Source organism: Phyllobates terribilis, unplaced genomic scaffold (genome assembly GCF_046119375.1).
Source record: "Phyllobates terribilis strain yellow unplaced genomic scaffold, ASM4611937v1 Scaffold_4__5_contigs__length_816908805, whole genome shotgun sequence".
NCBI lineage: Eukaryota > Metazoa > Chordata > Amphibia > Anura > Dendrobatidae > Phyllobates > Phyllobates terribilis.
Window position 1 is genome coordinate 679,976,250 of NW_027362764.1, and position 25,844 is coordinate 680,002,093.

At 46.0% G+C, this 25,844-nt stretch overlaps 1 non-coding gene and 9 pseudogenes across 1 annotated transcript; all 10 read left to right on the forward strand.

Moving 5' to 3' along the window:
• The first annotated feature begins 2,832 nt into the window (after positions 1 to 2,832).
• Positions 2,833 to 2,951, forward strand: LOC141268547 (5S ribosomal RNA; annotated as a pseudogene).
• A 621-nt stretch (positions 2,952 to 3,572) lies between these two features.
• Positions 3,573 to 3,692, forward strand: LOC141269084 (5S ribosomal RNA; annotated as a pseudogene).
• Positions 3,693 to 4,625: 933 nt separating this feature from the next.
• Positions 4,626 to 4,744, forward strand: LOC141267913 (5S ribosomal RNA). The gene has a single exon (XR_012321353.1). It is a non-coding gene; the product is annotated as a 5S ribosomal RNA (ribosomal RNA).
• Positions 4,745 to 5,365: 621 nt separating this feature from the next.
• On the forward strand, positions 5,366 to 5,485 carry LOC141268689 (5S ribosomal RNA; annotated as a pseudogene).
• Positions 5,486 to 6,427: 942 nt separating this feature from the next.
• On the forward strand, positions 6,428 to 6,548 carry LOC141268306 (5S ribosomal RNA; annotated as a pseudogene).
• A 994-nt stretch (positions 6,549 to 7,542) lies between these two features.
• On the forward strand, positions 7,543 to 7,648 carry LOC141270242 (5S ribosomal RNA; annotated as a pseudogene).
• A 4,076-nt stretch (positions 7,649 to 11,724) lies between these two features.
• Positions 11,725 to 11,844, forward strand: LOC141267707 (5S ribosomal RNA; annotated as a pseudogene).
• A 7,652-nt stretch (positions 11,845 to 19,496) lies between these two features.
• Positions 19,497 to 19,616, forward strand: LOC141270028 (5S ribosomal RNA; annotated as a pseudogene).
• A 932-nt stretch (positions 19,617 to 20,548) lies between these two features.
• Positions 20,549 to 20,667, forward strand: LOC141268940 (5S ribosomal RNA; annotated as a pseudogene).
• Positions 20,668 to 21,288: 621 nt separating this feature from the next.
• On the forward strand, positions 21,289 to 21,408 carry LOC141267310 (5S ribosomal RNA; annotated as a pseudogene).
• The last annotated feature ends 4,436 nt before the right edge of the window (positions 21,409 to 25,844 follow it).

Below are 25,844 nucleotides of genomic sequence, written 5' to 3' on the forward strand. Positions count from 1 at the left end.
ACTGAAACTTGGTGGGACGATACACATGATTGGAATAAAAGGCTAAAAGGATACAACTTATTTGCATGAAACAGACTTGATAAACGAGGAGGAGGTGTTGCATTGTATGTTAGAAAAGTGTATATCTGCACAGAGATTGAAGCTTCAGAGAATGGGAGTTCTGTGGAAACTGTTTGGGTAAGAATACAAGGAGAGAACAACGGAAAGGACACCATTGTAGGCATTTACTACAGGCCACCTGGGCAAGCTGAAGATATGGATGAACTCTTTATGTATCAAATGACCAAGTTCTCCAAAAATATGACGTAGTGGTCATGGGAGATTTCAACTATCCAGACATTTGTTGGGAATCTCTCTCAAGTAAAACTAACAGGTCAAGCAAATTCTTATCCTCTCTTGCTGACTACTTTATCTTCCAAAAGGTAGGGGAGAAAACAAGTGGATCTGCTACTTTGGATCTAATCCTTATAAACAGGGAGGAAATGGTTGAGGAGGTAAAGGTGGCTGGGACGCTAGGAGGCAGCGATCATGCTATTATAGAATTTTGGATAACTAGAGGAGGAAGACATGTGAAGACTCAAACTTCAAGGTTAGATTTTAGAAAGGCAGATTTTAAGAGACTCAGAAAGAGAATAGGAGGGATCCAATGGCTGGATGTCCTTAAGGACAAAAATGTCCAGGAAGGATGGGAAATTTTTAAAAATGAGATTCTCAAAGCACAATCGTTAACAATACCGAAAAGTAGGAAGAATGGGAAGCATTTAAGGAAACCAGGATGGATGAACACAGAACTTAAAGACATGCTAAAAAGAAAGAAAGAAATGTTTATTAAATGGAAAGAGGGATGCATATCTAAAGAAGATTATAATGCAGTCTGCAGATCCTGCAGGGCACGTATCAGGTTAGCTAAAGCTGACAATGAATTAAGGCTTGCAAGAGATGTCAAAAGCAATAAAAAAGGATTTTGGGGGTATGTCAAAAGTAAAAGAAAAGTCAAAGATGCTATAGGATTTTTACAGGATGAAAATGGAGAAATGGTAAGAGAGGATGTTGAGAAGGCCGAACTTTTTAATTCCTATTTTGCATCTGTTTTCTCTCAGAAAGAAAATGTAACATCAACTGATCTTCACTGTCCTTTTAAAGGAATAGAGGAATCCAAGTTATCTGTAAACAGAAAGATTGTGAGGGAATATTTAGCTAACATAAATGAGTTCAAGTCTCCAGGTCCAGATGAATTACACCCCAGAGTACTGAAGGAGATCGTAGAAGAAATTTTAGAACCACTCTCCATAATCTTTGAAAATTCTTGGAGAACAGGAGAAGTCCCAGAAGACTGGAGAAGAGCAAATGTTGTTCCTATCTTCAAAAAGGGGAAGAAGGTGAACACAGGGAACTATAGGCCGGTGAGTCTGACTTCTATACCAGGAAAGATCTTTGAACAAATTATTAAACAACATGTATGTAAGTACATGGATAAGAATGAAGTGATTAACCAGAGTCAGCATGGGTTTGTAACTAACAAGTCATGTCAGACTAACTTAATTTCCTTCTATGACAGAATCACTGACTGGGTGGATCAGGGAAATGCTGTAGATATAATATATCTTGACTTCAGCAAAGCATTTGACAAAGTATCTCACACCATCCTTATTGAAAAAATGACCAAGTATGCAATGGACCAGGCAACTGTTAGGTGGATTCATAACTGGCTTAGTGATCGGACTAAAAGGGTGGTTGTAAATGGCTTCACATCCAGCTGGATGAATGTCGCAAGTGGGGTACCAGAGGGCTCCGTCCTGGGACCTGTATTGTTCAACATCTTTATCAATGATTTAGATGAAGGAATTGAGGGTAAACTGATTAAATTTGCTGATGACACAAAGCTAGGAGGGATAGCTAATACTAGAGAAGAGAGAGAGAGGATTCAAAAAGACCTAAATAAACTGGAGCAGTGGGCAGCAACCAACAGAATGGTTTTTAACAGGGAAAAATGCAAAGTACTACATCTGGGCAATAAAAATGAAAAAAGCATATACAGAATGGGAGGAATAGAGCTAAGCAACAGTACATGTGAAAAAAACTTAGGTATACTAATAGATCATAGACTGAACATGAGTCAACAGTGTGATGCAGCAGCAAAAAAGGCAAATACAATTCTGGGATGTATTAACAGAAGCATACAGTCTAGATCACGTGAAGTCATTATCGGTCTTTACTCCTCTTTGGTCAGACCTCATCTGGAATACTGTGTACAGTTTTGGGCACCACATTTTAAAAAAGACATAGACAAACTGGAGCAAGTTCAGAGAAGAGCGACCAGAATGGTGACTGGTCTGCAAACCATGTCCTATGAGGAACGGTTGCAGGATTTGGGAATGTTTAGCTTGCAAAAAAGAAGATTGAGAGGAGACTTAATAGCTGTCTACAAATATGTCAAGGGCTGTCACATTGTAGAAGGATCATCTTTATTCTCATTTGCACAAGGAGAGACTAGAAGCAATGGGATGAAACTAAATGGGAGGAGACACAGATTAGATATTAGAAAAAACATTTTGACAGTTAGGGTGATTAATGAGTGGAACAGGCTGCCACGAGAGGTGGTGAGTTCCCCTTCAATGGACGTCTTCAAACAGAGGCTGGACAGACATCTGTCTGAGATGATCTAGTGAATCCTGCTTTGAGCAGGGGGTTGGACCAGATGACCCAGGAGGACCCTTCCAACTCTACCATCCTATGATTCTATGAAAAGGACCTGGTCTTGCTGAGCACTGGAAAGGGCAGCCGGCAGCCAGACGTCAAAGTAGAAAAGCAGCAAGTGAGAGACTTGTCTCTGCCTACGGTCACACCACCCTGAACACACCCGATCTTGTCTGATCTTGGAAGCTAAACAGGGTCAGGTCTGGTTAGTACTTGGATGGGAGACTGCCTGGGATTACCAGGTGCTGTAGGCTTTTGCTTTTTCCTTCCTTCCACCAGCAGGGGGCACTCTCTTCTATGCCTTTTTTCCATTCCCTTTCACAAGTGCACACATTCATTCTCTTTTCTTTTTTTCATTTGCTTTCTCTCTTGCGCTATTTCATCTCTGCAAAATACCAGCATCCTTCTGATCACCGTGGGCCTCCAGCATTGTTGCTTCTTTACTTTTAATACTAGGCTCCTTTTCACCAGGACCAGCGTCTCCCGCGTGGCTGGAGGCAACCACCGGTAACCCCAAGCAGAAGACCTTTACAGGCAACACGACCCTCCCCCTTGAAGAACAGCTCAAAGTCACTGGCAACCATCTCACCCTCTTCCTTCATTCACCCCTGGACGTCTTGCTCCGCCCCCAAGTTACGGGTCCAGCTTGCTCTTTCTGTCACATTACCGAGATGAAGGGTTTAGCCTGCAGGAGACCCTGCGCCGAGACATTTTTGAAGACACCTGATGCGGCGGGTGAATCACTGCTAAACAAACCACACCTGTAGGGACGGCACAGCCTTTGCATGGACCCTTCGGAGCCCGCCCCGTCAAGGCCAGATTGCTCGCCACCAAGCGATCCTGAGAAAGGCTGGCTGGGCGATGGATCGAGCAGCGTCTACTGGCCATACCACCTTGGATACGCCCGATCTTGTCTGATCTTGAAAGTAAAGCAGGGCTGGGCTCGGACAGTACTTGGATGGGAGACCTCCTGGGAACACCGGGAGCTGTAGTCCATTTTGATGACGTTTTGCCCTACTGCCCAGCTCGGCTAGCATGGAACGGCGCCTTGCCGGACACCGACCTTAAGTAACTTAGATGATGGAAGCCCCAAAGCCTCTGAGCCAGTTGGCAGCTAAGTACGCTACCCCGCCGTCTTCACGCAGGCCTGACACCGAGCTCCATGCCACGGCTAGGAGTGCTTATTGACTCCGCAGCTCGCCGTGTGGAAATGATGGCATTAAAAGCACCCGGGGCCGTGAAGGGGCCAGGCTTTCAGCAGGTGCCCAGGGAAGGTTTTAGATGACGGCCGCCTAGCGAGGACCAGCAGAAGTTACATGTTTCTCTGCAAAGAAGCTTGTGTAACCAAGCCAGACGGCTGACAAAGAAGTAACCTCAGGGCAAGGAAGGCAAGGAAGGAATTGGGGAGGGGGGGAGTGATTCCTGCTAGGGCCCTGAAATCATAAAACAGGCAGGAGAGTCTGACGCATGGTGACGGAGAGGTTGTAGGGGCAGATAGGGGGTGTTGTCACATGCGAGCACGTGTGCATGCTGGCTTGTGTGTGAGAGTGCGCTTCCTAGGTGTGGCGCGCTGCAGAAAGTCAAAGGGTTTGTTCCCTTTCATTAAAAGTTAATCCCCGGCTGCAGGCTATTAGAAAGCAACTAACCGCGCTCTACTCACCCTACCCGGGTCTACTGGTGAGTCTCGCCTCTGCTCCCGGCCTGTGGCATTGGCCGTGAAGCTGACTTTCCGTCGACAGCGCTGCAGCCGATCAGTGAGCTCAGCGGCTCTGAGTGGGGTGTCTTGTCTACAAGACCTTTTAAGGAAGCCAGCAAAAAAATTGAAGAGAAGGGAAAGCACAAAAGGACCTGGTCTTGCTGAACACTGGAAAGGGCATCCGGCAGCCAGACTTCAAAGTAGAAAAGCAGCAAGTGAGAGGCTTGTCTCTGCCTATGGCCACACCACCCTGAACACACCTGATCTCATCTGATCTTGGAAGCTAAGCAGGGTTGGGCCTGGTTAGTACTTGGATGGGAGACCACCTGGGAATACCAGGTGCTGTAGGCTTTTGCTTTTTCCTTCCTTCCACAAGCAGGGGGCACTCTCTTCTATGCCTTTTTTCCATTCCCTTTCACAAGTGCACACATTCATTCTCTTTTCTTTTTTTCATTTGCTTTCTCTCTTGCGCTATTTCATCTCTGCAAAATACCAGCATCCTTCTGATCACCATGGGCCTCCAGCATTGTTGCTTATTTACTTTTAATACTAGGCTCCTTTTCACCAGGACCAGCGTCTCCCGGGTGGCTGGAGGCAACCTCCGGTAACCCCAAGCAGAAGACCTTTGCAGGCAACACGACCCTCCCCCCTGAAGAGCAGCTCAAAGTCACTGGCAACCATCTCACCCTCTTTCTTCATTCACCCCTGGACGTCTCGCTCCTCCCCCAAGTTACGGGTCCAGCTTGCTCTTTCTGTCACATTACCGCGATGAAGGGTTTAGCCTGCAGGAGACCCTGCGCTGAGCCATTTTTGAAGACACCTGATGCGGTGCGAGAATCACTGCTAAACAAACCACACCTGTAGGGACGGCACAGCCTTTGCATGGACACTTCGGAGCCCACCCCGTCACGGCCAGATTGCTCGCCACCAAGCGATCCTGAGAAAGGCTGGCCAGGCAATGGTTCGAGCAGCATCTACTGGCCATACCACCTTGGATATGCCAGATCTCGTCTGATCTCGGAAGCAAAGCAGGGCTGGGCTCAGACAGTACTTGGATGGGAGACCTCCTGGGAACACCAGGTGCTGTAGACCATTTTGATAACGTTTTGCCCTACTGCCCATCTCGGGGAGCATGGAACGGCGCCTTGCCGGACACCGACCTTAAGTAACTTAGATGATGTAAGCCCCAAGGCCTCTGAGCCAGTTGGCAGCTAAGTACGTTACCCCGCCGCCTTCACGCAGGCCTGACACCGAGCTCCTTGTCACGGCTAGGAGTGCTTATTGACTCCGCGGCTCGCCATGTGGAAATTATGGTGTTAAAAGCACTCGGGGCCGTGAAGGGGCCAGGCTTTCAGCAGGTGCCCATGGAAGGTTTTGGATGCCCGCCGCCTAGCGAGGGCCAGCAGAAGTAACATGTATCTCTGCAAAGAAGCTTGTGTAACCAAGCCAGACGGCTGCCAAAGAGCTAACCTCAGTGCAAGGAAGGCAAGGAAGGTGCGGAAGGAATTGGGGAGGGGGGGGGTGATTCCTGATAGGGCCCTGAAATCATAAAACAGGCAGGAGAGTCTGATGCATGGTGACGGAGAGGTTGTAGGGGCAGATAGGGGGTGTTGTCACGTGCGAGCACGTGTGCATGCTGGCTTGTGTGTGAGAGTGCGCTTCCTAGGTGTGGCGCGCTGCAGACAGTCAAAGGGATTGTTCCCTATCATTAAAAGTTAATCCCCGGCTGCAGCCTATTAGAAAGCAACTAACCGCGCTCTACTCACCCTACCCGGGTCTACCGGTGAGTCTCGCCTCTGCTCCCGGCCTGTGGCATTGGCCGTGAAGCTGACGTTTCGTCGACAGCGCTGCAGCCGATCAGTGAGCTCAGCGGCTCTGAGTGGGGCGTTGTGTCTACAAGACCTTTTAAGGAAGCCAGCAAAAAAATTGAAGAAAAGGTAAAGCACAAAAGGACCTGGTCTTGCTGAGCACTGGAAAGGGCAGCCGGCAGCCAGACGTCAAAGTAGAAAAGCAGCAAGTGAGAGACTAGTCTCTGCCTATGGCCACACCACCCTGAACACGCCCATTATCTCATCTGATCTCAAAAGCTAAGCAGGGTTGCGCCTGGTTAGTACTTGGATGGGAGACCACCTGGGAATATCAGGTGCTGTAGGCTTTTGCTTTTTCTTTCCTTCCACCAGCAGGGGCACTCTCTTCTATGCCTTTTTTCCATTCCCTTTCACAAGTGCACACATTCATTCTCTTTTCTTTTTTTCATTTGCTTTCTCTCTTGCGCTATTTCATCTCTGCAAAATACCAGCATCCTTCTGATCACCGTGGGCCTCCAGCATTGTTGCTTATTTACTTTTAATACTAGGCTCCTTTTCACCAGGACCAGCGTCTCCCGCGTGGCTGGAGGCAACCACCGGTAACCCCAAGCAGAAGACCTTTGCAGGCAACACGACCCTCCCCCCTGAAGAGCAGCTCAAAGTCACTGGCAACCATCTCACCCTCTTCCTTCATTCACCCCTGGACGTCTCGCTCCGCCCCCAAGTTACGGGTCCAGCTTGCTCTTTCTGTCACATTACCGCGATGAAGGGTTTAGCCTGCAGGAGACCCTGCGCCGAGCCATTTTTGAAGACACCTGATGCGGCGGGTGAATCACTGCTAAGCAAACCACACCTGTAGGGACGGCACAGCCTTTGCATGGACCCTTTGGAGCCCGCCCCGTCACCGCCAGATTGCTCGCCACAAGCGAGCACGTGTGCATGCTGGCTTGTGTGTGAGAGTGCGCTTCCTAGGTGTTGGCGCGCTGCAGACAGTCAAAGGGATTGTTCCCTTTCATTAAAAGTTAAACCCCGGCTGCAGGCGATTAGAAAGCAACTAACCGTGCTCTACTCACCCTACCCGGGTCTACCGGTGAGTCTCGCCTCTGCTCCCGGCCTGTGGCATTGGCCTCGAAGCTGACGTTCCGTCGACAGCGCTGCAGCCGATCAGTGAGCTCAGCGGTTCTGAGTGGGGCCTTCTGTCTACAAGACCTTTTAAGGAAGCCAGCAAAAAAATTGAAGAGAAGGGAAAGCACAAAAGGACCTGGTCTTGCTGAGCACTGGAAAGTGCAGCCGGCAGCCAGACTTCAAAGTAGAAGAGCAGCAAGTGAGAGGCTTGTCTGTGCCTATGGCCAAACCACCCTGAACACGCCCGATCTTGTCTGATCTTGGAAGCTAAGCAGGGTTGGGCCTAGTTAGTACTGCCTGGGAATACCAGGTGCTGTAGGCTTTTGCTTTTTCCTTCCTTCCACCAGCAGGGGGCACTCTCTTCTATGCCTTTTTTCCATTCCCTTTCAGAGGCCGTTAGTCAGGGCAGGAGTCAGGTAACCAACACTTTGACCACATACTCTCTACTAACTATGTTTCTGTTAGCTCTCACTTTTTCCTCTATAGTCCTCCACTTTCTAATAACCCCTCAAATCCCTACACCAAGTAAGAAACTCTTCATCTCTCCCTCTATTCTCCCCATTCATCTCACCTCCTCCTCCAAATTATTCCTCAACATTCAATCCTGTATCTCCAAACACAGACAGCCACCTCATGCTCTCTCTTCCTCCCACCTGCTAACACTTTCTCTGCTCCTCCTCACTGCTGGAGATATCTCTCCAAATCCTGGTCCTCCTCACCATATCCCCACAGTCACTTCTACCTCCTATCCACGACCTTCCTCAAACTGTCGCAACCCTTCTAACCTCATACCCATCCAACTAATACCCACCTCCTCAGCTATACTAACAGGAGCTCTCTGGAACGCTCGCTCTGTCTGCAACAAACTTTCCTTCATCCACGATCTTTTCATTACAAACAAACTCTCCTTCCTCGCCATCACCGAAACCTGGCTCACCCCCTCTGACACAGCCTCCCCAGCTGCCCTTTCATATGGCGGATTCCACCTTTCCCACACCCCCCGCCCCAATGACAAACATGGTGGAGGCGTAGGTTTCCTCCTATCAGAACTCTGCGCTTTCACCAAAATCCCACTGCCACCCTCCGTTACACTCCCCTCTTTTGAGGTGCACTGTGTGCGCATCTATTCCCCCTCCAACCTCCAACTGGCCGTCGTTTACCGACCTCCAGGGCAAGCCACCACCTTCTTAGACCATTTCACTACCTGGCTGCTTCACTTCCTTTCCACTGACATCCCCACTATCATAATGGGTGATTTCAACATCCCCATTGACACTCCCCACTCGTCTGTCTCTAAGCTCCTATCCCTCACTTCCTCCTTTGGACTCACTCAATGGTCTTCCACACCCACCCACAAAGATGGCCACACACTGGACCTCATCTTCACCCGCCTCTGTTCCCTATCTAACCTCTCTAACTCCCCACTCCCTCTCTCTGACCATAACCTCCTCACATTCTCTACCCTCTCCTCTCCGGGTGCACAATCCCCACTCCACAAACTCACACACCCTCGCAGAAATCTCAAACACCTTGACCTACACTCTCTCTCTGAATCCCTCCTTCCTCTCACAGACATAAATTCCTTACACGATGCAGACGTTGCTGCTGCTTCATATAACACCACAATAGCTGTAGCTCTAGACTCGATCGCCCCTCTCACACACACCACACCTCGCACATTCAACAGGCAACCCTGGCACACTAAACTTACCAAAGAACTGCGCCGGGCCTCCAGGGTTGCGGAGCGGAGATGGAAAAGGTCTCACTCCATCGAGCACTTCATCGCATTCAAGCAATCCCTCACTAATTTCAAGTCCGCACTCACTACAGCAAAACAAACCTACTTCTCATCTCTCATATCCTCCCTATCTCACAACCCTAAACAGCTATTTAACACTTTCAACTCTCTCCTTCGTCCCCCAGCACCTCCTCCCTCTTCTCTCATCTCAGCCGACGACTTTGCCTCATTCTTCAAACAGAAGATTGACACCATCAGACAAAACTTTGGCCTAAAGTCCACGCAACCCCTCCTCATATCTACTCAACCCTCCTCCTCCAAACCCCACTTCTCCACCATTACAGAAGGTCAAGTCTCCTCTTTACTCTCCAAATCACACCTCACCACCTGCGAACTTGACCCAATCCCATCCCACCTCATCACTAACCTCACCACAGTCTTCATCCCAACCCTAACCCACCTCTTCAATCTATCACTAACAACCGGAGTCTTCCCCTCATGTTTCAAACATGCCGCAATCACACCCATCCTCAAAAAGCCCTCCCTTGACCCTTCCTCTCTGACCAGCTACCGCCCCATATCACTCCTCCCCTTTGCCTCAAAACTTCTAGAACAACATGTCCACCTTGAACTGTCCTCCCACCTCTCCTCCTGCTCCCTCTTCGACCGTCTACAATCTGGCTTCCGACCGCATCACTCGACTGAAACTGCCCTGACCAAAGTCACCAATGACCTACTAAATGCCAAATCCAAGCAACACTACTCCATCCTCCTCCTTCTGGACCTGTCATCTGCCTTTGACACAGTGGACCATTCCCTCTTACTCCAGATTCTCTCATCTCTTGGCATCACGGAATTGGCTCTATCTTGGATCTCCTCATACTTAACAGACAGGACATTCAGCATCTCCCACTCACGCACCACCTCCTCATCTCGCCCCCTATCTGTCGGTGTCCCCCAAGGTTCAGTTCTAGGACCTCTGCTCTTCTCCATCTACACCTTCGGCCTGGGACAGCTCATAGAGTCTCACGGCTTTCAGTATCACCTCTATGCTGACGACACACAGATCTACCTCTCTGGACCCGATATCTCCTCCCTACTAACCAGAATCCCACAATGTCTGTCCGCCATCTCATCCTTCTTCTCCGACAGGTTTCTAAAACTCAACATGGATAAAACAGAGTTCATCATCTTTCCACCCTCTCATTCACATCCCCCATCCGACCTATCCATCAACGTCAATGGCTGTTCACTCTCCCCAGTCCCACAAGCTCGCTGCCTTGGGGTAACCCTGGACTCTGATCTCTCCTTCAAGCCACATATCCAAGCCCTTTCCACCTCCTGCCGACTCCAACTCAAAAACATCTCCCGGATCCGTGCATTCCTCAGCAAAGACTCTGCAAAAACACTAGTGCATGCCCTCATCATATCCTGCCTCGACTACTGCAACCTCCTGCTCCGTGGCATCCCTTCCAACACTCTTGCACCTCTCCAATCTATCCTAAACTCTGCTGCTCGACTAATCCACCTGTCCCCCCGCTATTCCCCGGCCTCTCCTCTCTGTCAATCCCTTCACTGGCTCCCCATTGCCCAGAGAATTCAGTTCAAAATTCTAACCATGGCATACAAAGCCATCCACAACCTGTCTCCCCCATACATCTGTGACCTAGTCTCCCGGTACTTACCTGCACGCAACCTCCGATCCTCACAAGATCTCCTGCTCTACTCCCCTCTTATCTCCTCCTCCCACAATCGTATACAAGATTTCTCCCGTGCTTCCCCCCTACTCTGGAACTCTCTACCCCAACATATCAGACTCTCGCCGACCGTGGAAACCTTCAAAAGGAAATTGAAGACCCACCTCTTCCGACAAGCCTACAACCTGCAATAAACACCACTGCACGACCAGCTCTACCCTCACCTACTGTATCCTCACCCATTCCTTGTAGACTGTGAGCCCTCACGGGCAGGGTCCTCGCTCCTCCTGTACCAGTCGTTGACTCGTTTTGTTAAGATTATGTAAATGCTTTTGTTATGTATATCCCTATCACATGCAAAGCGACATGGAATAAATGGCGCTATAATAATAAATAATAATAATATTAATAAGTGCACACATTCATTCTCTTTTCTTTTTTTCATTTGCTTTCTCTCTTGCGCTATTTCATCTCTGCAAAATACCAGCATCCTTCTGATCACCGTGGGCCTCCAGCATTGTTGCTTCTTTACTTTTAATACTAGGCTCCTTTTCACCAGGACCAGCGTCTCCCGCGTGGCTGGAGGCAACCACCGGTAACCCCAAGCAGAAGACCTTTGCAGGCAACACGACCCTCCCCCATGAAGAGCAGCTCAAAGTCTCTGGCAACCATCTCACCCTCTTCCTTCATTCACCCCTGGACGTCTCGCTCCGCCCCCAAGTTACGGGTCCAGCTTGCTCTTTCTGTCACATTACCGCGATGAAGGGTTTAGCCTGCAGGAGAACCTGCGCCGAGCCATTTTTAAAGACACCTGATGCGGCGGGTGAATCACTGCTAAACAAACCACACCTGTAGGGACGGCACAGACTTTGCATGGACCCTTCGGAGCCCGCACCGTCACGGCCAGATTGCTCGCCACCAAGCGATCCTGAGAAAGGCTGGCCGGGCGAAGAATCGAGCAACTTCTACTGGCCATACCACCTTGGATACGCCCGATTTCATCTGATCTCGGAAGCAAAGCAGGGCTGGACTCGGACAGTACTTGGATGGGAGACCTCCTGGGAACACCGGGTGCTGTAGACCATTTTGATAACGTTTTTACCTACTGCACAGCTCGGCTAGAATGGAACGGCGGCTTGCCGGACACCGACCTTAAGTAACTTAGATGATGGAAGCCCCAAGGCCTCTGAGCCAGTTGGCAGCTAAGTACGCTACCCCGCCGCCTTCACGCAGGCCTGACACCGAGCTCCTTGCGACGGCTAGGAGTGCTTATTGACTCCGCAGCTCGCCGTGTTGAAATGATGGCGTTAAATGCACCCGGGGCCGTGAAGGGGCCAGGCTTTCAGCAGGTGCCCAGGGAAGGTTTTGGATGCCGGCCGCCTAGCGAGGGCCAGCAGAAGTAACATGTTTCTCTGCAAAGAAGCTTGTGTAACCAAGCCAGACGGCTGACAAAGAGCTAACCTCAGTGCAAGGAAGGCAAGGAAGGTGCGGAAGGAATTGGGGAGGGGGGGGGTGATTCCTGCTAGGGCCCTGAAATCATAAAACAGGCAGGAGAGTCTGACGCATGGTGACGGAGAGGTTGTAGGGGCAGATAGGGGGTGTTGTCACGTGCGAGCACGTGTGCATGCTGGCTTGTGTGTGAGAGTGCGCTTCCTAGGTGTGGCGCGCTGCAGACAGTCAAAGGGATTGTTCCCTTTCATTAAAAGTTAATCCCCGGCTGCAGGCTATTAGAAAGCAACTAACCGCGCTCTACTCACCCTACCCGGGTCTACCTGTGAGTCTCGCCTCTGCTCCCGGCCTGTGGCATTGGCCGTGAAGCTGACGTTCCATCGACAGTGCTGCAGCCGATCAGTGAGCTCAGCGGCTCTGAGTGGGGCGTTGTGTCTACAAGACCTTTTAAGGAAGCCAGCAAAAAAATTGAAGAGAAGGGAAAGCACAAAAGGACCTGGTCTTGCTGAGCACTGGAAAGGGCAGCCGGCAGCCAGACTTCATAGTAGAAAAGCAGCAAGTGAGAGGCTTGTCTCTGCCTACGGCCACACCACCCTGAATACGCCCGATCTCATCTGATCTCGGAAGCTAAGCAGGGTCAGGCCTGGTTAGTACTTGGATGGGAGACTGTAAAACAATACTCTACCTGTATTATTTTTTTTCAACTGAGGACTTCTCAAAATATCAATATCACGATATTCTTATAAAAAAATGTATCTATTTATTCTTGGATTGTCCATTAAAAAGAATCAGATTGCAGCAGGTGCATACAATAATTAGTTATAAAGTAATTGTCCATTTGTCCATAATTAGCTTAATTGTTGAGATTCACCCATCTTTCCTTGGATCCTGACTGGTAAATCATGTCTTTGTCCAGCATGTGTCCAGGCCTACATGTCATCTGCTTCTCAGCATGAAGATTCTGTGTCTTGTGGGGTAGGCAGAGCAAGAGAGCCCCCCCTTCTGTACCATGGGCTTTTATAGCCAGTCGTATGGACACCTGTTCTACATATGGTAGTGAATCAAAAATACACACACAAATAGCGCATGTCAACTAGACACGATGGCTGAGGCATAGAACTCAGAAAAATGATTATCGATTAACATTCCAAATGAATTTCCATAATTAACCATTTAACATTTCCCCCTTTTTTGAGAATAAAAGGACTTTAACTGAAATTTCTCAAAAGAAGATACATTCATCAATCATTTTTTCTTTCCTTCTTCCTTGGCAATATCATTAAATTTCCATAATAATAATAATAGTAATAATAGTATCAATATCGGATTATTGCTATATAATGATGTGAATTCATGTTATGGTAAGCCGTGACTAATATTCATTTAATATGTATAATTATACTTCCCTATATCTAAATTGAAGCAATCGCGGGTTCAATCGTCATCATTTGATGTCATCGGGTCGTCGTCTCGTCTTCTTCTTGGTTCTTTTATAACACAGTCTTTAGATGAAAACTCCTTTGAAATAAATTACAGCATGTAGATATTGTAGAGTCCATAATTGTGTTCATTATTGTTCAGTCCATAAACTGTACTCTTTATTAGAAAGATCATGTGTGTCAGTTGATAAGAAAACAAAGTCCATGGATGAAATGTAGCTTTAATATCTGTGCAGTGTCACCTGGACTTACGTTGGATCGTCTTTGGAATCTTCCGTGTGTCCGCACTTGTCTCGTGTCACTTTTGGAACAGATGTGACGTCTTTGGTCAGTAAAGCAAGGGTTAACTTGACACTTTCCTGCTTTATATAGCACCATAACCAGTACTCAGTCCTTTATATACAGGACACATATACCAGGTATTACCTGTTCACCAGCTTTCATTGAAGCGTTGCAGGTGATAAGAAACCACTGGAACGTGATGAAACTTGAACACAACACAGTACATATAGGATCATCGTCCTCTGCCGTCCTGGTGATCAGTGGTGTGAATTGTATTGTATGTAATGGACACAGTCTATTATAACACTCAGCATTCACACCTGTTACCTTCTGAGACTTCCGGATATCAGTTGCTTCTTCTTGTAACTTTTGAGAATCTCTTTGATTTATAAAAATTAAAAGTCTTTATTAAGATAGAATTCATAATTGCGATGTCTTGATTGAAGTCTTCATTCCCTAATCTGATACCAAATCTGGCAGTTTTTCCTAACCTATAATATCACAGCGTACCATAGCAATCAGTAATATCCATCTAATTATTATCAAAATATTAAAATAAATTATGTTTGGAATAATAAACAATAATAGATAATAATTCATTATCAATCAAGTTCTCCATATGATAGAACATTTTTATGTCATAGGTGTAATTACCTTTTCCAACCCATAGGTGTCAGTGTATTTTGAAAAAACAAGTTTTTATATCTTTATTAAACCAATAATATCAAAGAATGTATACTCCTGAACCAAAATGAATAAATATATGAATGTATGAATGAATGAATGAATGAATAAATGAATGAATGAATTGTTGTGTTTACTCAGAAAATGTAAACATTTTTTTCCTTAGCAATATATATTTATTGAAGCAATACTCTTGTATTAGACATTACTTTATTAAATATTAATGTGTTTTCTCAATTGAGATATTGAACTCAAATAAAATCAAATGAGAATTAAAAAATGAAAAAATAGAAAAATAAGAAGTATAAAGTAAGAATAAAATTTTAAAAATGAAAAATAAAATTAAGAGTAAAAATAAGAATAAAAATAAAAATAAGGCCTTTAAATTTTAATGACAAATGCAGAGTAATTAGATTCTCCATAAAAAATACCCTTATATCTCCATTATCTGGATGATTTCATATTTGTCATAACCTTGTACCACCAAAAAATATTAAATTATGCAACTTTGCATGTAATACCCTTCTTAATTATACCATAGTACCTTATTATTATTTCTTCTTTATTAAAATGTGTGGAAAATAAGTATTGATCAAAAGTGATTATGTAATCAGGATCAAAAACATATTTTCCCCCTTAATACCAAAAATATTATTTTATAAAATTTATGTATATATCAGAACCAAATTAAAAATAATTATTCTTCTAGAAATATTGTGCATAAATTTCATATCGATGAGTAGCATAGATTTGACTAAAGAGAGGTGTGTACCTATTTAGGTAACCATTAAAAATAATATTATAGTTATTCAAGAATATTATCATGTGGAAAATTATTCTAAATATAAATTTGCTTTGTAAACCATTTTGATGTGTGGTTGCCCTTATCCACTATTAGTTAAATCAAGAAATAATAATTATTAAAGAAATATAGAAATATATATATGTAGATAATACCTAATTATGTATTATAATTTCCTCAGAATTAAATATATTTTTGTACCTTCACATAAAGAAACATTTTTATTTTTTCAAACATACAAACATACGAGGCCTCTGTCACATCAATCACACTTAGCAGCTGCTGATTTACTCATCTGTCACCTTCACTCTGACATTCACAGATCTGTTCAACTCAAACATTCCACATATGAAGTTTTAGATATATATATATATATATTTAACCCAAAATTGTTGTATCTCAATTTATTAATGCGCATTGCCATATCAATTGAATATCTTTATATTTCTTTGAATATTCCCCAAGTACATATTATATAATATGAGAGTAAGTCACTGGAATTTCAGACACTTGAAAAAACTCTTGTCTTAGATTCTTTTTTCACTGGCTGTCCGGTCTTAAGTTACATCAGTTGAAAATAGAATGAATGGGATCCTATACTATTAGCTCAAAGTTCAAAGGCCGCAGCTGTCACACGTCATGCTGTAAAGCTACTTTAATTTGCACGAACACTTCATGCACAGAAAATATTAGCAACACAAAAGAATTAATAAGTATTACATATATATTATAGTTCAACTAGATATATTGTTATTATTTTAAAATGTTATACACATAAAATCATGCAATTTTTTCACTTCCTGTGTGAATAAAGAAATAAATCCATTTTAGAGTTCTTTGATCAAATCCTGTTTTGGAATGAAAACTCTAAGGAAATATAAGAAAATAAAATTAAATATCAAATTCATACAGAAACAGAATTATTTAAATATCTTATACATATATTGGTTGGTTCTAATGTAATTCAAAATATTGCTACTTAAATTTATATATATGAAGTTCTAATTTATTAATTAATATATATATATTTTATAACCGTATATATAAATACAATTATACGCAATCTCTACTTAGACAATTGTATATATATATATATATATATATATATATATATATGTGAACTATTAGAAACTATGTAACTACAATTTTACTGTATAAGATTATAAATAAATATTGAGACATTGTATTACATTTTGATACAACATTGTAATTACAGTTTTTCCTTAGCCACTCCCTAAACCAAATCTTCTGTCTCTCTCAAATATCTCCAGGAACGCCCTATTTAGGAAAGACATTTTTCTATCCTTCAAAACCTCAGAGAACTGCCTGTTCTTCTGTCCACATTCCATGAAGTCACTGTGAGTTGGTCGTCTCACCTGTCTCTGTCCATCAGTTTCAGCAATTTTCCCTTTTAGAGAATCACAGTTCTGACTGAGAATTAACTCATTCTGTGGAGAGATGGATCTTTGCACTGGCTGATATGGCTTATAACATATATGAAATCTTCTGCGTATTTGATAGAGTTCACTATGGGGATGACTCAGTCTAGGAGAGTTTGATATTGGCTTTTGGTAAGATTTTACCTTTCCTGGTTTTATAAATTTAGCTTGATTTATTTTCTTTTCACGATTCTCATGTTTTCTAACAAAATCCAGCATCTGCGCACATTCAAATAATGAATTTTTTTGTGATGCCATAACTTGGGAAACTGAATTTAGGAATTTGAATTTTTGTACAAAAGTTGTTATCATATTTTGTACTTTTCCATTTTTGATGAGAGCTTTGTACAACCGTTCAAATATGGACATGAATGTATATGTACATTCCTTCCTACCAATCCTTAGTTTCTGCAGATCTTCTATGTTGGGAAAATCCTTTGTGACACAATAAATCAAATATCTTAATCTGTCCGAATCATTTTCCCATCCATTAGGAGAGTCATTTTCACAGGGCATTAAATGTAAACGTCTGGACAATGTCACAGGAATCCATATTTTAAATAATTGTTTCCTCTCCTCATTGGATAAATCAAACTTATCAGAGAAGCTCTCAAATGTCTCTGAATTTCTACAGGCATGGATTTTGACATCATATTTTGGCATGATTTTGTATAATTTCAGCAAATTTTTCCTCATTTTAATTTGAAGTTGAGCCTGGGTAATTCCAGAATTCTCTGATATTTTTAGTGGCTCTTGTACGTCCGTTCTTCCTACGTCACTCACGTCTCCTCCCACATCACCTAGTATATCGGTTTCTCGCATGTCAGTCATGTCTCCTCCCATGTCAGGTTTCTGTATGTCCGTCTCTTGGTCAGACCCAAGGTCACCTTCAGTTACAGACACGTGTCTTACTTCTTGTTCATTTTCCACATTACAGTCAGAATCAGTATCACCGTCTGACACTTCTACATTATTTTCCTGCTTAGAAATCTCTAACACAAGACTATGAAAAAAATCTACCAAATGTAGAATATTTCTCAATTTCTGTTTGTCTCTATTTACCAATTTAAAAGTTAACTGTAAATTCTGCAATTCACATTTTTTGTATAAAGTGAGCCACAAAACTTCTATGTCATCTCCTACATTAACTTTGAAATTAATATTACTTTGTTTAGCAAAACAAGAAATTATATCCATATTTTGCTTACCTTAAGATTCCTTGGCTTCTCTTTATCAGCACGTCCTGCCTTCAGTTCGTCTGATTCTTTTCCTGTGTGATTCTGTTCCTTGTTAGTACCTCTGCTTCCTGTCTTTCCTCAGTCTGTAGGTCCTTTCTGCTTCTCGGGACAAACTAGTGAATTTACTGACACGTGAACAACAGCTGTTCAGCTCGTCAGGACTTCCCCCTTGTTCACGGAAGAAATTCACTTACTTAATTTAAAAAACAAAAAAACAGGACTGGCTGGCTCACCATTGTAAAATAATACTCTTCCTGTATTATTTTTTTCTACTGAGGACTTCTCAAAGTATCAATATCACGATATTCTTATAAAAAAATGTATCTATTTATTCTTGGATTGTCCATTAAAAAGAATCAGATTGCAGCAGGTATATACAATAATTAGTTATAAAGTAATTGTCCATTTGTCCATAATTAGCTTAATTGTTGAGATTCACCCATCTTTCCTTGGATCCTGGCTGGTAAATCATGTCTTTGTCCAGCATGTGTCCAGGCCTACATGTCATCTGCTTCTCAGCATGAAGATTCTGTGTCTTGTGGAGTGGGCAGAGCAAGAGAGCCCCCCCTTTCTGTACCATGGGCTTTTATAGCCAGTCGTATGGACACCTGTTCTACATATGGTAGTGAACCAAAAATACACACACAAATAGCGCATGTCAACTAGACACGATGGCTGAGGCATAGAACTCAGAAAAATGATTATCGATTAACATTTCAAATGAATTTCCATAATTAACCATTTAACAGAGACCACCTGGGAATGCCAGGTGCTGTAGGCTTTTGCTTTTTCCTTCCTTCCACCAGCAGGGGGCACTCTCTTCTATGCCTTTTTTCCATTCCCTTTCAGAAGTGCACACATTCATTCTCTTTTCTTTTTTTCATTTGCTTTCTCTCTTGCACTATTTCATCTCTGCAAAATGCCAGCATCCTTCTGATCACCGTGGGCCTCCAGCATTGTTGCTTATTTACTTTTAATACTAGGCTCCTTTTCACCAGGACCAGCGTCTCCCGGGTGGCTGGAGGCAACCATCGGTAACCCCAAGCAGAAGACCTTTGCAGGCAACACTACCCTCCCCCCTGAAGAGCAGCTCAAAGTCACTGGCAACCATCTCACCCTCTTCCTTCATTCACCCCTGGACGTCTCGCTCCGTCCCCAAGTTACGGGTCCAGCTTGCTCTTTCTGTCACATTACCGCGATGAAGGGTTTAGCCTGCAGGAGACCCTGCGCCGAGACATATTTGAAGACACCTGATGCGGCGGGTGAATCACTGCTAAACAAACCACACCTGTAGGGACGGCAAAGCCTTTGCATGGACCTTTTGGAGCCCGCCCCGTCACGGCCAGATTGCTCGCCACCAAGCGATCCTGAGAAAGTCTGGCCGGGCGATGGATCGAACAGCGTCTACTGGCCATACCACCTTGGATACGCCTGATCTCGTCTGATCTCGGAAGCAAAGCAGAGCTGGGCTCAGACAGTGCTTGGATTGGAGACCTCCTGGGAACACCGGGTGCTGTAGACCATTTTGATGACTTTTGCCCTACTGCCCAGCTCGGCTAGTATGGATCGGCGCCTTGCCGGACACCGACCTTAAGTAACTTAGATGATGGAAGCCCCAAGGCCTCTGAGCCAGTTGGCAGCTAAATACGCTACCCCGCCGCCTTCATGCAGGCCTGACACCGAGCTCCTTGCCACGGCTAGGAGTGCTTATTGACTCCGCAGCTCGCCATGTGGAAATGATGGCGTTAAAAGCACCCGGGGCCGTGAAGGGGCCAGGCTTTCAGCAGGTGCCCAGGGAAGGTTTTGGATGCCGGCCGCCTAGCGAGGGCCAGCAGAAGTAACATGGTTCTCTGCAAAGAAGATTGTGTAACCAAGCCAGACGGCTGCCAAAGAGCTAACCTCAGTGCAAGGAAGGTGCGGAAGGAATTGGGGAGGGGGGGGGTGATTCCTGCTAGTGCCCTGAAATCATAAAACAGGCAGGAGAGTCTGACGCATGGTGACGGAGAGATTGTAGGGGCAGATAGGGGGTGTTGTCACGTGTGAGCACGTGTGCATGCTGGCTTGTGTGTGAGAGTGCGCTTCCTAGGTGTGGCGCGCTGCAGACAGTCAAAGGGATTGTTCCCTTTCATTAAAAGTTAATTCCTGGCTGCAGCCTATTAGAAAGCAACTAACCGCGCTCTACTCACCCTACCCGGGTCTAGCGGTGAGTCTCGCCTCTGCTCCCGGCCTGTGGCATTGGCCGTGAAGCTGACATTCCGTCGACAGCGCTGCAGCCGATCAGTGAGCTCAGCGGCTCTGAGTGGGGCGTTGTGTCTACACGACCTTTTAAGGAAGCCAGCAAAAAAATTGAAGAGAAGGGAAAGCACAAAAGGACCTGGTCTTGCTGAGCACTGGAAAGGGCAGCCGGCAGACAGACGTCAAAGTAGAAAAGCAGCAAGTGAGAGGCTTGTCTCTGCCTATGGCCACACGACCATGAACACGCCTGATCTCGTCTGATATTGGAAGCTAAGCAGGGTCAGGCCTGGTTAGTACTTGGATGGGAGAGCACCTGGGAATACCAGGTGCTGTAGGCTTTTGCTTTTTCCTTCCTTCCACCAGCAGGGGGCACTCTCTTCTATGCCTTTTTTCCATTCCCTTTCACAAGTGCACACATTCATTCTCTTTTCTTTTTTTCATTTGCTTTCTCTCTTGCGCTATTTCATCTCTGGAAAATATCAGCATCCTTCTGATCACCGTGGGCCTCCAGCATTGTTGCTTCTTTACTTTTAATACTAGGCTCCTTTTCACCAGGACCAGCGTCTCCCGCGTGGCTGGAGGCAACCACCGGTAACCCCAATCAGAAGACCTTTGCAGGCAACATGACCCTCCCCCCTGAAGAGCAGCTCAAAGTCACTGGCAACCATCTCACCCTCTTCCTTCATTCACCCCTGGACGTCTCGCTCCGCCCCCAAGTTACGGGTCCAGCTTGCTCTTTCTGTCACATTACCGCGATGAAGGGTTTAGCCTGCAGGAGACCCTGCGCCGAGACAGTTTTGAAGACACCTGATACGGCGGGTGAATCACTGCTAAAGAAACCACACCTGTAGGGACGGCACAGCCTTTGCATGGACCCTTTGGAGCCCTCCCCGTCACGGCCAGATTGCTTGCCACCAAGCGATCCTGAGAAAGGCTGGCCGGGCGATGGATCGAGCAGTTTCTACTGGCCATACCACCTTGGATACGCCTGATCTCATCTGATCTCGGAAGCAAAGCAGGGCTGGGCTCGGACAGTACTTGGATGGGAGACCTCCTGGGAACACCGGGTGCTGTAGACCATTTTGATGACGTTTTTACCTACTGCCCAGCTCGGCTAGCATGAAACAGCGCCTTGCCGGACACCGACCTTAAGTAACTTAGATGATGGAAGCCCCAAGGCCTCTGAGCCAGTTGGCAGCTAAGTACGCTACCCCGCCGACTTAACGCAGGCCTGACACCGAGCTCCTTGCCACGGCTAGGAGTGCTTATTGACTCCGCAGCTCGCCGTGTGGAAATGATGGCGTTAAAAGCACCCGGGGCCGTGAAGGGGCCAGGCTTTCAGCAGGTGCCCAGTATTGTTGAGCCACCCCCGTAGTGTTCGAGTTCGGTTCGGTTCGTCGAACACCCGTGTGTTCGCCGAACTGTTCGTCGAACACCGTTAAAACCAATGGCAGGCAAACAAAAACACATAGAAACACATAGAAAACACCTTCAAAGGTGTCCAAAAGCTGACAAACTGCTCAGAAGACACAACTAACACATGGAAAAGTGACAAGTACATATAGTCATGCGAAAAGAAAAGAGGTGGAGGAGTAAAAGGAGGGGGAGACACAGATATAGGCATGTTGCCCTTCTAAAATCCAAAAAGTGAGATGTCGACACGTTCCGTCCGCTCCTGCCCGTGCCACCTCCGTGTCGCCGGGTTTGTTCCAGAGCCACGGTGAACCCTGACAGCCAGCCCCCCTCTCCCAATACTGGTGCCTGTCCGCTGGTGGGTCGAGCGAGCCCCCCTGTGGTGGAGGCAGCTCTAAGCTTTTTAATTTAAATTGTATCTCTAATTTGAATAAATACACTTTAAATCCATTTACAAGGATCTATTGGAGGGCAAGTCTCATGCCAGCAGCCGCGTAATTCCAGCTCCAGTAGCGTCCACTAAAGCTGCTGCAGTTAAAAAGCTTTTATAAGGATCGAGCTCGGCTGTCCACCGCAAGGCATCCTACTGCCAGTCCGAGCCCCTATGCCTTGGGGTGCCTCCTGATGCTCTTCACTGAGTATCGCGTGGTCCCGAAGCATTTCCTTTGAAAAAATGAAGTGTCCAAACTACAGGTGGTGTAGCTTGCTTAACAGCCGGGATAATCCACTGACTAGCAGACCCTGCTACTAGGCACAAAGTATTTCCTGGGCTAGATGCAGTTAAAAATTTGTAATTAGATACTCTCGTTGGATGCTGAGAAAGCATTCCATAGAGTCTCCTGGCACGCCATATATGATTCTCTTAAAAAGCTTGGGGTAGGGGTCTAGGGGACCCTTTTATAGCCAAAATCACGGCCCTGTATCGCAATACGTCACCTAGGCTGAAGATAAATGGAACTGTAGCACCCTGAGGGCTCGGTTGCTACTGAGGTATTGCACCTCACCCAGAGGTGTGATATCTCACTCTCAGGTAAGGATGTAGTGTGGATCAGGACCCGACACCTGCATGCATTACACCACATTGCCGTGGGGCAGGGCGACCAATATGCCCCTGAGATGGGCACGACAGTCCCTGTCCCTGGCTGGAGTGGGGGGAGGGAACACTGAGGAAGGGGAACCCTGTAGTGCAGGAGCAGGGAAGAATCAGTTCCTGGGTGCATTGAGAAGGGAGTATAAAAGGTGGGCACCATCTTAGTTCAGTGCAGAGAAGTCTGAGCAGAAGTGGCAGGGAGCAGGGGCTCTGCATGAGCTCTGCTCCGGAAGCGAGCCTAGTAACAGAGGCCCAGGCCTGGAAGAGGGAGAAGGAAGGAAGGGGAGCGGAGAAGGCTCCAGGAACGAGGAATGAAGGGATCTCAGGGGTGCGGACGGGCGAGTCGCCACCGCACGCCCAAATCCACCTGCGTGGAGGGGTCAGGCCAAAGGGGGAGACCGGTCCCCGAAACTAGTGGAGGCAGGAAACGACCCTCAGCTAGAAACAGGAGGCTGTGACATTTTATGTTGCGCAGCCCCTCGCTACACCCGCTAGGAAGGCACCACATAGGGTCAGGGAAACTGGCGCCAAGTTTACCAAGAGGAGGCCCGAGGCAGCCGGACAGAAGGGTTGGTAAGAAAGGCCAGACAAAGGACACACTAAGGGGGTCCTGTGAAGCACTCCAAAGTTATCTGGGAGTTGTCTGAGCCCCTCACCTGGTGAGCACAGTACGACGTGGGCAGCCGTTACCTGCAGACGTGGTCTGGATAATAAGAACTGTGAGTAAAGGCCCTGGACTGCATCACTGACTCCGTGTCATTACTGCTGCTGCCCTGCACCATCACCACCATCCTCCGCATACACTGCCCTGAGGCTATACTCCTCCCGTGGGGAGTTATGCTACGCTCTGCTGCACCCACAACACCAGCCTCAGCGGTCTGCCCTGAAGCGGCGGTTCACTCTGACCGCAATCCACGGGTGGCGTAGTCGGACATTTAAACATCAAAACCACATAAATAGTTCCGCCACTGGTTTGACCGCCCTGAGCCACGGAACCGAGTTGCCGCCACGGAGACTACAACCACCAGCATCCACCAAAAAGGGTCCGGCTCCGGGTGTCCCAAGGCCCAGGGGGCGCGTCAGAACATTTTCATCACCTTTCACAATCACCAATGTGACAAGGCAGGGATGTTCTCTGTCCCCTCTCTTATACATCCTAGTGACGGAGCACCTGCTCTCATCAATTCGCCATAACCCCAATATTAGGTGGATTGAGGTGGGAGGCACCGAGTACAAGTGCTCTCTATTTGCTGATGATGTCCTAGTATATATCACTCAATCACATATATCCATCCATGCTGTTATGGCTGAAATAAATCACTTTGTTACATGGTCAAATTTTAAAATCAATGCAGTGAAGTCTGAGGCCCTCGATGTCTCCCTCCCCAAATCCACATAGGATTCCATCCAGTCCAACTTTCCCTTTGCCTGGCCCTCACAGGGTATCAAATACTTAGGAATTCCTATTCATAGAGACCTCTCCCATCTATGTTATCTTAATTTTGGGCCCTTTATTGAACAACTCCATACAGACCACGGTTGGCAAGTTAGAACTGTAAGATTCACTACGTGAACCACTGGTGTTTTGTGGAAAAGCACATGAACACTGTGTTCCAAATTATTATGCAAAAAGTGTTTAGGATTGGTAAGGGAAGAATTTGTTTGTTTGTCGGTTAAACTCATTGATGGTGATGTGTGTCAGGGCTCTTTATATCACTGTAAGCAATTGCAGACACCTGTGCTAATTAGTTTGGCAGGTGTGTCCAATGAAAGGCAAGACTACTTAAGAAGGCTGTCTCACATTATTAAGCAGCCTACATTTTCTGCCAAAATGGGAAAGAAAAAGGATGTGTCGGCTGCTGAGAAGCAACAAATTGTGGAGTGTTTAGGTCAAGGCATGACTACAATCAACATTGTGCGATGATCAGGATGAAGTGTCTTGGCAATCAAGAAGTATGTAGCTGATTCACAGTACACACGTGTGCGTGCTGATAAGGGCAAATTGAGGACTCTTTCCTACAGGCAATTACGTCAGGTTGAAAGAGCAGCGGCAAAAAAGCCTTGTCATAGCAGCAGACAAGTTTTTGAAGCTGCTTGTGCCTCCAACGTCCCCCGAACAACAAGATGCAGGGTCCTTCAGAGGTTTGCAGCTGTGCATACGCCATCCTGTCGACCTCCTCTATCCACTTCACACAAGCAGAAACGGCTCCAGTGGGCCAAACATTACATGAAGACTGATTTCAAAACTGTTTTGTTTACGGATGAGTGCCGTGCAGCGCTCAATGGTCCAGATGGATGGAGTGGAGGATGGCTGGTTGATGGACACCCCACGCAAACACGGCTAAAGCGCCAACAAGGAGGAGGTGGAGTAATGTTTTGGGCTGGAATCATGGGGAGAGAGATTGTCGGCCCCTTTAGGATCCCTGAAGGCGCTAAAGATGAACTCCATAATGTATGTGGATTTTCTCAAACAGCACTTCCTGCCATGGTTCAAGAAGAAGAACCGTGTATTTCACAGCAAGATCATTTTTCTGCATGATAATGCACCATCTCATGCTGCACATAAAACATCTGCATCTCTGGCTGATATGGGCATAAAAGGGGACAAACTTATGGTGTGACCCCCATGCTCCCCTGACCTCTACCCCATTCAGAACCTTTGGAGCATCATTAAAAGGAGTGTCTATGATGGCGGGAGGCAGTTCACATCTAAGCAACAGCTCTGGGAGGGTATTCTGTCCTCATGCAAAACAATTGAAGCAGAAACCATCCAAAACCTGACAAATTCAATGGACGAGAGAGTTCAGAAGCTCCTTTCGAACAAGGGGTCCTATGTGAAAATGTAACATCACCTAGAATAAAGTTTTGAGTTGAAAACTGTTTGATTTCAGTTTCTAACAACCTGCTAATGCTTATAATTTCAAAAATGACCATTTTTTTGGTCTTTATTAAAATGAAAAGGTTGATCGAAAAGTTTGGGGGATCTAAGAGTGTGGCAACCCAGTAGTCATG